General features: G+C 42.1%; 1 protein-coding gene across 1 annotated transcript in view; it reads left to right on the top strand.

Annotated features, from left to right (window-relative positions):
- The window catches only part of LOC100773300 (RELT-like protein 1), a 58987-nt gene extending 46452 nt beyond the window's left edge, over nt 1-12535 (top strand). The window contains exon 7 of the mRNA XM_027390720.2: nt 10491-12535. The gene's annotated coding sequence lies outside the window, so the exon portion shown is untranslated. The remainder of the gene's footprint in view (nt 1-10490) is intronic.
- Nucleotides 12536-13991: the final 1456 nt, after the last annotated feature.

The following is a 13991-nucleotide window of genomic DNA, read 5'->3' as shown; positions in this document are numbered from 1 at the left end:
CATCACCTCAGAGCAAGAAGTCATAGTGTCACTACAGCATCTTTGTATTCAAAACAGGGTAAAACCCAGAATTTTAGAATGTACAACAAATAAGCCATTGAAGCTGTTTAAAAGGAAGAAAAAAAAAAAAAAAAAGGAACAAAACCCAGGTTGGAATGGTAGTACAGGACCATCTCAGCATTTAGGAGATTGAGGCAGAAGTTTGTGACTTTGAGACTGGCCAGTGAGACTCTATGTCAAACAAAACAAACAAAAAACCAAAAGATACAGAGAGAGCATAGGATATGCGATCTTACTGTGTTTGAAAAATTCTGGAACAAGCAGGCCAGTATTTTGAATTGGTGTGCTCCCTCATTTATTGTATCAAAGAGAATCCCCCACCCTTTGAATATTACTCTGCAGAAATCAGTAATAACATTACTCTGAGACCCCCACCCCCACTCCCACCCCCCCACCTGGGAACATTGCTCTTTCCACCAGCTGTTCGGAAGCACTCAGAAAAAACTCAAGGTGACCGCTACTCTTCTTTGTTTGCAGTTTTAAGAGCTTTAAAATCAGCAGTTTCCCTGTAATGACTTCCTGTTGGCTTAGCTTTCGTCTGATTCCCTCCTTTCTGGCCTGGGGAGCATTTGTTGTCTTTATGCTTGTTATATATAAAAGGGCAAGGCCTGAACTTCAGGCTGGAAGGGTTGGTGCATATAAAGGAAGTGAGGGCAGATGAGGTCAGGCACGGCCTCGACAGTACAGTGAGCTGGCAGAGTGAGCCAGAGTCCAGGAACTGGCTGACAGGTTCAAATCTCTGTTTACCACTCTCTAACACTGAGGCTTGGCTAGGCATGACAACCTTCTATGTCTCATTGGCACATGGAGACGTCACTGCCTGTCTTGGGGTGACCCTGAGAGTTCTCTGAAGCAGTAGTGAAGCCCTGGGCCTGGTATGCTGGACATGCTGGATGGGGCTGCTGGTGCCCTGAGGTTGAATGGAGGGGATAAAGGGCATTTGGGCTGAAGCTTCTCTCATGGCGTGCAGGTTCAGAGGCTGAAGTCATCTGGAGAAGCTGTGTGTTCTTTAATTCTCTAAGGCGTGAATGCACTGGTTCCTCTTTAGAACTAGTTCGTGTAGGCTTGTATTGGGAGAGACTGGGTCTCTTCTTGTTTTATGGGCTAAACAAGGACTTTTTTGTTTGTTGATTTTGGTTCTTGTTTATTTATCTTGCTGTTGTTTTTGAGACAGAGTCTCTTAACTATGTTTACGATGGCCTGGAACTTACCATGTAGCCTGGGCTGCCCTTGAACTCACAACAGTCCCTGCTCAGCCTCCTGCTGGGGTTATTGGTATGAGCTACCTGGCTATGGGACTTACCTTTTTTGTTTGTTTGTTTTTGTTTTTTGAGACAGGGTTTCTCTGTGTAGCATTGGTAGACCAGGCTGGCTTTGAACTCACAGAAATCTGCCAGCCTCTGCCTCCTGAGTGCTGGGATTAAAAGCATGCGCCACCACCACCCAGCCGGGACTTTCTTTAAAGAGGAAAAGCAAGGAAAAAAAGATTGGCTTCTCAGCTGAGAGGAAACTAGGGAAAAGGTGATGAATGGCTAGTAACAGGAATTGGTATTAACTTGGTAGTCTAGTTTTCTGGACATAAGGCTGATATCGTCCATGTCATCATTACAAACATTGTTAGTTCATCCCATTGTCCCGGATGAGGGAACTGGTACATGGGTGGATAGGTTTTAGATATATCAATGGTCATGTCACTGGAGAGAAGATCCAACCTTTGTACTCTCAGGTCTCTGACTCTAAGATAGAATGGTGGGCCAGACCAATTAGCCTAGGGTGCTCCTGAGGAGAAAGTCTAGGCCGTAGGCCCTGACTAGGGAATGTTACTACAGATCATTCTAGAGCTTTGTCTGTTAGGGTAGCTTCTAGTCAGCTAGGCTATTGTCCTAGCTTGGTTTTCATTGCTGTGAACAGACACTATGACCGAAGCAACTCTCATAAAGAAAACATTTAATTGAGGTGGCAGCTTGCAGTCCATTATCATCATTATCATCATGATGAGGAGCATGGCAGCATGCAGGCAGGTGTGGTTTTGGAGCTGAGAGTGCTACATCTTATAGGCAACAGGAAGTCAACAGTCACACCGAGGGAAGCTTGAGCCAAAGAGACTTCCAAAAGTAGTGGTATATTGTTTATGCTCTAATGAAGCTTTCCTGAAGATCAGAGGGCGGGGCTAGCCACTAATTAACTATAGAGGTCTGGAGGTCTGTACAGACAGACAGGAAGTGAGATGCCTGGGCAGAGAGAGGAATAAAGGTAGGAGGAGACAGGAGCACTGTCCCTTTTCAGTCTGAGGATTTTGTAGAAGTAAGAGCTCTAGTGGCTGCTCTGCTTCTCTGATCTTTCAGCTTTCCTAATATCTGACTCTGGGTTTTTATTATTAAGAACAATTAAAACTTGTGCTACACCTGCCCCCACAGTGACACACTTCCTCCAACAAGGCCACATTTCCTGATAGTGCCACTTCCTTTGGGAGCCATTTTCTTTCAAACAGCCACAGTTACTTACATGTAAATTAATTCAAAGTAAATATTTAGATTTTTACTTTAATGATCAATAGCCACCAAGGTTGGAGTCTGCCCTGTTGGGAATTGCAAACATAGGACGTGCCCATCATCCAAAAAAGCAGTACTGAACAGAGATGCCTTTGATGTTAGACATGGACTGCTGAGTGACCTGGATAATCATAGAAGCTGATTAAAATCACTGTCTGGGAAGGGACACATCTGGTATTGAAGTCTTAGGTGATGAAAGCACAGCAAGAAGTATGGGGTCATACTGACAGTGTGTGTGCTACCCCCCAGCAGCAATTGACTGCTTAAGAAGCATAGTCCAGTGGTAGGCAGGAACTAAATACAAGGCCATCCTGATGCCATACTTTTCCCTGGTTACAGCCACACCAAGATTTAGAAAGGTGAAAGGAATTAAGATTGCTCAGCTGGCTTTTGTGGCCTGCATTCTATCTGTATCGCACTTCAGGAAATTGATCTAATTACCTGAAATCCTGACCACAGGTAACATGTTGGTCTAGAATTTGATATTCTCTACAATGCACACTGACATCTACTAGGATTACATAATTGGGTTCTACCAGGAGGCTCACGTTCCATTATGAGTCCATTTGGAAATAAATAGTTCTTACTGCTCATACCTCCTTTTTTATATGAAATAAGGATATTAATGCATTGATTCAAGCAAGTGCCCAGAGAGTGTTTGGGATGAAGCTGGCTCTCGGTGGAGGGTGGCCATACTGTGGTATGCTCTCCAAATCGGTAAGATTCACTAGTGGTCTTAAGAAGGGAACATATCTTCTGAGACTCTAATTCACTGTAGTTAATTTTGAAATTAAAAGAACAAGTTTTTGTTATGGAAGTTAAAAAAATTCAAAAGCAGAGAGAATACTAATTGAGGATTTATAATCTGCAGAATCAGTTGGGCACCTCACTTTACAGGTGAGGTTCTTCAGCACACAGTTAAAATAACTTGTTTGGAATTGGTGGAGTTTAGGGTGGAACCCAAGTAGCCTGGCTTCAGTTGTCACAAATGTCAACCTAGTCCAAGAAAAACAGGTCTTAGGCGTGTCCATGCTGAATAATGCAGAGTATGGACCGAGAAAAAGAAGGAAGCAATAGTCATTGGTGTTTAAAATATTAGATATTTGGTAAAATTTTCTTAGTAGTTTTCCTATGTTTCTGAAGAAGATATGCTTGGGACAGTTAATTGGACTTGACTTTCAACTAAGAAAATGTGGAATTTTTCATCTGTGCTAAAATCTCTGGGTCTGGACAGAATGAGAAGATCTGATGTAAAATGTAGCAATAAGTGGGTGTGATGATGCACACATGCCCCTATTCCCAGGACTCTGGAGGCAGAGGCAGGCAGGTCTCTGTGAGTTGGAGAGCACTCTGCTCTAGTGTGTTCTAGGCCTGCCAGGACTACTCAGTGAGACCCTGTCTCGGGAGAGAAAACGTAGCTCATAAAGTAGTAAAAGATGGACCTGTTTGGTTTTTTTACACATTAATAATTGCTTTATTTTTCTTACTTATGAATCAGCAAAAGGTAATGACACTTCAAATACTCCATTGTCTATAGAAAATCTATGATAAATCCCCCTCCCTCCTTCTTCCTCTCTTTCTCCAGCTCTGATGGACCTGTTTTTATATAGCTGAATTAAGTCTTTGAAGTTGTATTTTTTTCCCTCAAATGTGTTTTGTTTAAATTGGAGTTTCCAAGTTGTTTTCCTAATTGCCTTAATGTACCATACATTCACTTATAGGGTTCTTCCTCCCTGCTCACCCCCGCCCCCCTTTCTTGTCTTTAACAGAATCTTGGTGAAGTCAGTTTTCCATATCCACAGATTCTGCATTGTTGGATTCATCCAATATCCCACCGAAAATCTTTCTCGAAGTCCTCTGTCTGTATTGCACTTGTACACCTGTAGCCTAAACAATGCAGAACAATAGCTGTTTACATAGATAGCATTTACTTGGATTTGGCATCTCTAAACCCAGAGATGGTTTAGAATTTACAGGAGGAGAAGTGCAGGCGATATGCAAATGCTGTAGTTTCTTATACAGAGGACTGGATACCCACAGCTCTTGGTGTCCACGGAGGGCCTTGAGCTGACCCTTGGAGCTACTGAAGGACCATTGCGTGTTTTTTAAATAGAGTAGGATTTCTCTTTCCCTCTCTCCTTCCCTCTTTTAAAAACAAAGTCTGTTTGTCCTCTCCTTCTGCTTATCCCCTCCCAGCCCCTGTGGCTTGAACTCCTTTTTGTAGCCTATTCTGACTTACATTCTGCCTGGTTTATTTTGGCAATGCTGTCAAAATGGTTTCTTTTTTTTCCCCCATAGAAAATGTGTTTTGATTTTTTTCCCCTTAGAAGAATAAGCTTTTGTTCTTCAAAGTTAAATAAATTGAATTGCTTTCAGTCTCCAGATGCCACAGCCTTGTCTTCATTGTCACTGGTCTCTGACTTTTTGTAAAAATGATGCTGCAGCTTGCATTTTATGGTGTGTGTCTCTGAGGTGTGTTCTTCTTTTTCCTCTCTCTGATTGCACCTTATTGAAAACACTGCTGTGGAAAGTTGCACAACATTTCACACATTTAAAATTTTAACTAGTTTTCAACTTTCATCCCATTTTAAAATTGGATCGAGGTGGGTTTCTTTCTTTCTTTTTTTTTTTTTTTTAGTTTTTTGCTGTTGAGTTGTTGGAATTCTTTAGTTGTTGGAATTCTTTATAGATTTTTTGTATTATTTACCTGACATGCACATGCACACACACACACACACACACACACACACACACACACACACACCTATCTACCTACCTATTTGTCATCTATCTAGATGTAGAAAATATTTTCCCCATTCTGTAAGTTGTGTCTTCACTCTGTTCTTCCCATGGCTGTGTGGAAGCTTCTTCAGTGTTGCATAACCTCATTTGTCTGTTGCTTCATTGAGTGTGATCCTTAGGGAGCCTTGTTGAGATTGATTCTTGGGGTCCCTGTCTAGACCATCTTATAGTTTTACAATAGACTATTAAAATTAAAACAGGTTAGTTGTTAGGATTTTCTATTTTTATTAATTAAATTTGTTCTCTGAGAATGTTACATGTGTATAATGCATTCTGACTACTCTCACCCCAGTCTCTATCCCCCTCTTACCCTTGCAGAGACCTATTTATTTATTTATTTATTTATTTATGAAGGTACTATATTTTTGATTATTTACTTTGGTGATTAAAAGCTATATTTTCAATGTATAGATTTACTATAAACTGTGCCACTTAACTACTGATGAGTATAAGCAAATTGCTTGACCCACATTTTTCTTTTTCTTTTTTCCTTTAACTTTTCTGACGTAGGGTCTTACTGTGCAGCCTTGGCTGACCTGGTACTTACTATATAGCTCAAGCTGTATATTGAATTCCCAGTGACCCCACCCCACCCTACCCCTACCCCTAACCTCCTAAGAACTGGGATTGCAGGTGTGCATCACCATATTCACACAGTTGTGTTACTCTCATAGCCTAGGCTAACTTGTAGCCCAGGCTAGCCTCAAATTTGCTGTGTAGCTAAGGCTAGCCTTCTCAATCTGAATCTTCTGCTTCTATGTTCAGGATACTCAGGATACTGGGATTAAGGGCATCCCTAACCTTCTTAAGCCTCAGTTTTCTCCTCATGAAATGAGGTGGTTGTTAGGCTTGACTGACAGGATTATGTACAGTTCTTAAATCCATCCTTGGCATCATTATTATTACTAACTATTCACTGTTGTCAAATCTGTCCTGGCATTCCCAGTAGCCTTTGTTGTTTATTAAGCTATTTCTTGAGTGTTGTGAATTCCCTCTTACTTCTTAAGAACAAAACAGCTTTGGACTCTCAGGACACCCAGATGGACAAGTCCCTCAGGAATTTGAGCCATTTTTGTCTGTGCTGAGGAGACCTGAGAATCACCACGCCTTGGGGAATCAGAACCAAGAAGGAGGGGATGGGAAGGCTTTGCTGACCCAGGCTCTTTCCCAAGCATCCAGCCAATCACAGGTCATCACTCCTGACCTACAGCTGACCCCTCTCAGCAAGAGAGGCCAGCTCTCCTCCCCTTCTGCTTGGCTGCCAAATGCCTGTAGAATACTTGGGGTCTTCTCAGCTTATCCTTCTCACTTACATTCTTGGCATTGTTTTTCTTATTTAGTTTCATTCATTCATTCATACAAATTCCACAGAGAATGATGGAAATGCCAGCTACAACCAGTAGCTTGTCCCTTTCTCAGCATGTAGAGTTTTTGTGGAAAAGACAGTTATTTATTTATTTATTTATTAAATAAAGAAGTTTCAGGTAGAATGATGACCCTTAGTTTAATTAACTAGCCTTATAGGGGCTGAATACACATTTATCAAAGGAAACTGCTTGGATAAGGTCACCTGGTTTGGTTTCCAGGGTAAGGCTCTCTGTCCCTTGTGTGGTGCCTGGCATGCTGTGTGTGGGAGCTGCAGCTATGATCTTACATGAGGAGGAAGGAGGCAGTGTCTGTGCAGGCCCACTGTGAGGACAGTATGCAGGGACTCCTCAGAAGTCCAGTGAGATCTGAGGTAGCAGGGTGGTTTGGGGAACTGTGGGAAATACTAACACCACCATTTTACAGATGGGGAGCCAGGCTTAGGACTTGCTTTTCCCAGATCTTAGGGTGGGAAGAAATCCACACTCTGGAGCTCCTGCTCAGGGGCATGGGTTGTAAGGGAATGTTGCTCTCCTTGAAACGGAAAAAGCAGAAACATGCCTGTAACCTCACAGTAGTGGACATTTCATACCTTCAGGCTTTGACTAAGGGGTAGTGTCTTAGTTACTTTTCTATTGCTGTGAAAAGACACAATGACCAATGCAGTTTACAGAAGGAACAGTTTTTTGGGGCTTACAGTTCAGAGGGTTTGAGTCCATGACCATCATGATAGGGAGTATGGCAGCAGGCGGCAGGCATGGTGGGTGCTGAAGCACCAGCTTAGAGCTCATATCTTGACTCACAAGCATAAGGCAGAGAGAGAGAGAGAGAGAGAGAGAGAGAGAGAGAGAGAGAGAGAGAGAGAGAGAGAGAGAGAGGTGGACAGAGAGGTAGACAGACAATCAGGCAGACAGACACTAGGAATGACATAGGTTTTTTGAAACCTCAAAGCTCATCTCCAGTAAGGCCATACCTCCTAATTTTCCTAAATAATTCTTCCTACTGGGAACCAAGTATTCAAACATATGAGTCTATGGGGGCCATTCTCATTAAACCACCACAGAGTCATCTGATGTCATTAGCTTTTAAAAAGCTCTGCCTGGACAAGATGGGCATTGGTTTGTGAGCACCTGAATCAGTCCTCACCCAGGGGCACCAAGGTCACAGACCTTTAGGTCTAAAAGGATCAGCTGTTGCTGGCATAGTTCAATTCAGACATAGTTTTATCTTTCCAAAGAGTCTAATGAGCCCTTCCATGATTAGTTGATTCTGTGGGTTTTCTGGTGTCCTTGACCCCTCTAGTTCCTACAATCCTTCCTCCCCCTCTTCCACAGGATTCTGCAAGCTCTGCCTAATGTTTGACTGGGTCTCTGCATCTGCTCCCATCGGTTGGTTGCTGGATGAAGCCTCTCTGATGATGATTATGCTAGGCTCCAGTCTACAGATGCAGTCGTTTTTTTTTTAAACAATAAATAGTAAATAGCCAGCAGACCCATGGCAAAGTAGTCAAACAATAGAAAGAGCTACAGGATTAGAAAAAAAATAAAAGTCTTAAAAACAAACAAAAGCCTTCCTTCCATCTTTATCAGTAGCCCTAAATCATCATCTATCTCTTCCTGTTCCCAAAAAGGGACTGTGGTTCTGAGTGTTCTGTGTAGGTGTTCAGCATGTGCATACTTGGGCAGCGTGTCTGTGTATAGAGCTCCCCTCCCTCCTTTTGCCCAGTTGAGCGCACAGATGCTCCCTAGAAGCTGGCTTCTGTGGAAGCTGATGGCTTAGGCTCTGTGGTTCCCAGCTGTTGAGGCTTTCCTCTGCCCATAGGTAAATGAGAAGGAGCTAGTCTTTACCTTTCCATCTTGATGGAGCCATGGCTGTGCTCATACATGCTGGGTGCCTTTAACACTGTTTGTCTTTTATTGTTGGAGATAGAATCTTCTGGTAGTTATGGCTATCATCTGGGAGTTTGGGGTTATCCATGTCAGCATTCTTCCTAAGGCTTTCTTCTACAGATTGTTTCTGTTCACAGAATATCCCGAGACGCGAGGCACATTTACTAGTGTTCTCTGGGCCACAGGATCTGAGAGACCAGAGGTTTTTGTTTCATTGTCAGCTAACAAGCTATCAACTGGATAAGCCTGTGCTAGGCCCTTCCCTGTAACTGACCACCAACAAAGAGAGCCTATTTGTCCTTCCCTTTAGTCCCTTGATGAGACATAGAAAAGAGGGGCTGTAATATCTGCTCTGTTCATCATAAACTCTGGAGCATAGGAGGCTTAGGGACTCTGGGGACCCTAAAGACAGACCTTGGGGAGCCCAAGGGTGGCTCAGTGGAGACCGAGGTCAGAGGTGAGCTGAGAGTCCGAGGACTGTTCAGCCTCATTCCTCCAGGTACAGAGCCACACTAGACATCAGTGGTGTTTCCAGTAGCTTAAATTCCTTCCTGAGTTTCACTTTTCCAAGGGCTGGTAAATTTTAAGTGTCCATTTCTCAGTGTTTCAGTCACCCAGTGATGCTAAGTACAGGAGTTGGTACTGCATGTAACCCAGTTCAGGATAGCATGCAGACTTCCCAGAATAACAAAAGTACCAGGAGCCCAGGCGCTGTAAAGGCTTGATTTCTCATGGACATTGTTCACAAAAGAAGGCAATAGAATTTGCACGAATATTCACTGATGTCTGTTGGGTTTTGTTTGTTTGCTTGTTTTAATTTCAATTTTGAATGGAAAAATCTATGTGCTTTTTAAATTTTTCCCCTGAACTGATCCAAATATGTAAACACTTGTTCACTATTGGTATTTATGAGTTTTTAATTATTTAAATCCCTCAACAAAATATGAGTATTGTGTGTTATTGGAAAATACAGTGATTAGTAAATGTGAAAAATGCCTAATTTAGGCTGGGCATGGTGATATACGACAGTACTTAGAAGACAAAGGCAGGAGCTCTGTGATTTTTGAGGCCAACCTAGTTTACCTAGTGAGTTCCAGGTCAGTTAGGGCTATACAGTGAGACCATATCTGAGACAGACACAGAGGCATAGACAGAGAGAAACACAGAAACAGACACACAGAAAGCCCAACTTTATTAACAATAAATTTAAAAGGCTTCAGTTTGTCTCTGTTAACAAAGGTGGATGTGAACTTGAGCTTGACCATGTAACTTCCATCCAGCAAGCCTTCTGAGGTCCAAGGGGACATGAATGAACAACTAATGCAGATGAACATAGTAGAATGATGTGACAGCCCAGGGGCAGGGGTTAAGACGGTGTTCCCTGGAGAAGTGAAGCAGGGTTCACAAGGGGAACGTGTGTGAAAACAGCCTTGTTTCCTTGGTTCTCAGACTCCACTGCAGTGATTCTCAACCTTCCTAATACCTTGACCCTTTAACACAGCTCCTCATGCTGTGGTGAAAATTATTTCGTTGCTACTTCATAATTGTAATTTTGCTATTGTTATGAACTGTAATGTAAATATCTGTGCTTTTGATGCTCTTAGGTGACGCCTGTGAAAGGTTCCTTTGGATTGGTGGTACTTAAATGTTCTTAGACTAAATTCTAGAAGGAAGGTGTAATAGGGAAGTGGACTGTGGTCAGCTGGGGTGAGGGAGAATCACAGCTTTCCCGTGGTTTTAAATACTCATGCAGGTCAGTGTGTGGTATTTCTCTCTTTTGTTACAGCTTTACATTTTTTGTTGTTGTTATTTTCTCTTGCAGCATTGGCTTTCTTGAAGAGTTCTAAGATCCTCCAAACATGCAAGATATGAAGTTGACTAGGGAATATTTTTATATCTTTTATACAATTTCTATCATGAAGTCATTGGGCATGTGGCTCAAACCCAAAAGGGAATATTTTTGCTATTCTGAACACAGAATTCAGTTTGGTTTGAAAGAAGTTTTGGGATTGAAAGTCTGATGAAAATTTCAGTTCAATTTCCCATCGGGAAAGAGCTCCTGTTTTTTGTACTTGTGGACTGTCCCTAGCCACTCACCATTCCCAGCTCTTGGCGGCTCCTCCCTTGGAATCACAATCTTAGGAACAATGGAGCCGTTCACAGCTTGAGCTTATGCTGGGGTGTTCGTGTCTGTTACCCAAGCCGGATTCCAACTGATAGTCATTAGAAGATCTTCATACACACAGTGGGCTGTGACAGAAGACTCTTCCTCCAAAAGGTCCTTGGAAGCATCTAGTGTGAGCATCTATCTCACCAGTTGGTTCCCCCAGGAGGCCATGGAATCAGATGGAAACCACAGGCATTGGACCAAGAATTCAGCACTGACTCCGGCTGCCATCAGGCCACTACTGCCACTCTTCAGTCACTTAGAAAATAGTCTATTACTGTTTTTATTTAACATACCTACACAGTTGTCACTTAGTCTATTTGAATAAAAGGGAAAATGGCTTAAGTCACTCTAGAAAAATTGTTTTGACATCGGGAGACCACAATAAAACACTCCTTTCTTAAGCAAACAAGCCCCTGCTGATGCTTACTCAGCAACAGCTTCTGAGGAAGATTGCAAGTTGTAGGCCTGCCTGGGCTACAGAGAGAGTTCAGGGATAGGCTGGGTGACTGAGCCAGACCCTGTCTCAAAGCAAAAAATTGAAAAGAGAGCTGGGATACAGCTCAGTGGTAGAGCACATTGCCAGCATGCTCAGCCACTCTTAGTGGCTCCTAGCCCTGTCGCTTTCTCTCTTAGCTTGCTTTTATTAAACACCCGAAAGTGCACAAAAAAAGTATGTGTGTCGGTGTGGGGGTGAGGCAAGCTCTATGCCCTGCTTCCATTGGTATGATAGCACTGAGTACTTCATTTATTTCAAAGAGAAGGGTTTGTTTTTGTTTTTGTTTGGCTCCACAAAAATAAGAGAAAAAAAAGGAAAAACAAAGATTTTTTATAAAAGTATACCACAGGGTATTTTCTCTAGATATACTTACTTGATTCTGTTTCTGGAAACTAACTTTTTTCTAACATTTTATGTGAGTGGTAGGTGTGGTTTGATGTTATCTCACAGTGGTAGCCGATGACTGGCATATGTTTGTTGTGTCTCCAAAGCAGAGAAGCCAGTGTGGATCCCGGATTCACTGTGGTCCAGGGAGTGGCGTGTGTGTTAGTGAGAGTGATGTTTGTGCAGCTAAGCCAATATTTTGACTTAAACAAGCAAAAAGCATACATTTTGCATTAAAAAAAGTCCTTTAAATGGTGATGGGCTAATATGTAAGATATTCTTTAGCTTTAATTATTTTTTAATTTTATTCAATCTAGAGAGCACTTTCTATAGCAATAAAAAACAAGAATATGCAAAGATATTTAAAATTGTATTTATATACCAAGAGTACATTTTAAACATTTTAAAGTATTTGAGAAGTTGGGTGACTGGCTTCCAGAGATGCCAAAAATTCAGCATTCGATACTTTGAACACATCCGATTTGTGTTGGTTTACACTGTCGGGTGAGAATCCTGTGTGTTCCCAGCACAGGCGTTGTTTATGGATCCCTCCTCCTTTCTCTTCCTTAGAAGGACTGGAGATCCTGGAGGAGCTCACTGTCCACAACACTAATGATGGATAGCTTCTTGGTGTGATGAATGAATCAGTTGCCACCTCGATGTAAAAAAAAAAAAAAATTGTAAAGGAAAATTTTCATTGTTTCCAGTGTCAATGTATTTTTAACTGTCTGGTTTGTACTTTTTATGAATTTTGTACTACCAAGCAAAGTTAAAAATAAAGGGTTAAACCAGTGTGCTTGAATGAGCTACATCTTCAGTCTTGGCTTGTTGAGAGATCATTGGGCTGGTCCTCATTGGATTTCCCCTTTCATAGCACCTCTACCCCCCCCCCCCACAACTGTTTTTTCTTTCTTAATATGAGGGTAACTGTGGACATGGGGAAGTACATGTAGTTCGGAACTTGTGGGTACCCTTCACTCTGCTACCTTTTGTGTTTATCAACATCTTATATCTCATAGGAACATGATCAGGATTAAGAAGTCATCATAGGTTCAAATTGATAAATAAACCGGAACTGGGCTCTCCATTTTGCCCTAATATTCCCCATTGCATTAAGCCTGTCCACTAGCCTAGTTTCATGATCATGGCACTTTATAGTAAGCTGCTTAGCTGTGTACAGTGTCCTTCCACTCAGGCTGGGTAGGTGTTTCTCATGGATAGACTGAACTTTTGCATCGGGAAGGGTGCTACCTGGGTGAAGTGTTTTTCTCAATGCTTCATGTCAGAAACCATGTAGTTGACATGTGCCACTTTGTAATTTCCAGTCATTTGGTTCACCTGTCGAAAGTTTCACTATGGTAAAATTACTTTTTTTTTTTTTTAACATCTGTAATGAAGAAGAGAGATACTTTACATCTGCTTACATTTACATTTGGTAGTTTTACCATGCACTGGAGTTGGCTCCCCCAGGACTCCCATAAACAGGGTACCAAGAGCTTGGTGACACTAAAGCAACAGAAAACTATTTCAGGTCATGAGGCTAGAGCCTGAAACCAAGTTTTCTCCAGGGTTAGGTTCATGCTTCCTATCTTCAAATGGTTGCTAGTAAGTTCTTAATATTGTTTGGTTTGAAGTTGGATCACTGAAGGTCTGTGTCTTGAGATGTCTTCCTCTGGGTGTCTGCCCTTTCCCTCCTTATAAGGCCATCTGCCCTTGGACTTAGGGCCCACTGCAATCCATATAAGAACTCATCTTAACTTGATTACATTTGCAGAGATCCTGCTTCTAAGTAGGGTCACATGAGCCCTCCAGAAATTGGGATTTTAGTATCAACATGAGTTTTTTTTGGGGGGAGGGGTTGGATGGGGCAGGGGAGCAGAGTTCTGTTCCTTAGGGAATGATGTTTGTAATGAAAGTTCTTAAAGTTGTTGTCTTTGCCCCCTGAGATGGCTCCTTCATTTTTTCCTTTCTCTATTTGCCACCCTCCCTCCTTTTCTAACCCTTTATTATTTTCTGGTCCCAGAAGATGCTCCAGGCCCTTCTTATTTTCTCATGTTTCTTGCCCCAGTCTTGGGGCCAACTGCTTCTCCAAGGAGCCTTAAGTCATTTTACTAGAGGATGATTTTTTTTTTTCTAAATGAAAATAAGGATGTTCTTGCTGATGCTGGGTGTCCCAGCCTTGACTCTCTGTATGGTAACCCATGTCTGTGTATATATCTTTGTGTGCCTGTATGTTAAGAGCTCAAGTCCACATGAAGCCCCTGACTCGAGAC

This window comes from Cricetulus griseus (genome assembly GCF_003668045.3).
Source record: "Cricetulus griseus strain 17A/GY chromosome 1 unlocalized genomic scaffold, alternate assembly CriGri-PICRH-1.0 chr1_1, whole genome shotgun sequence".
NCBI classification, from domain to species: domain Eukaryota; kingdom Metazoa; phylum Chordata; class Mammalia; order Rodentia; family Cricetidae; genus Cricetulus; species Cricetulus griseus.
The sequence above is the reverse complement of the archived record's forward strand: the minus strand, read 5'-3'. Positions and strand labels throughout refer to the sequence as shown.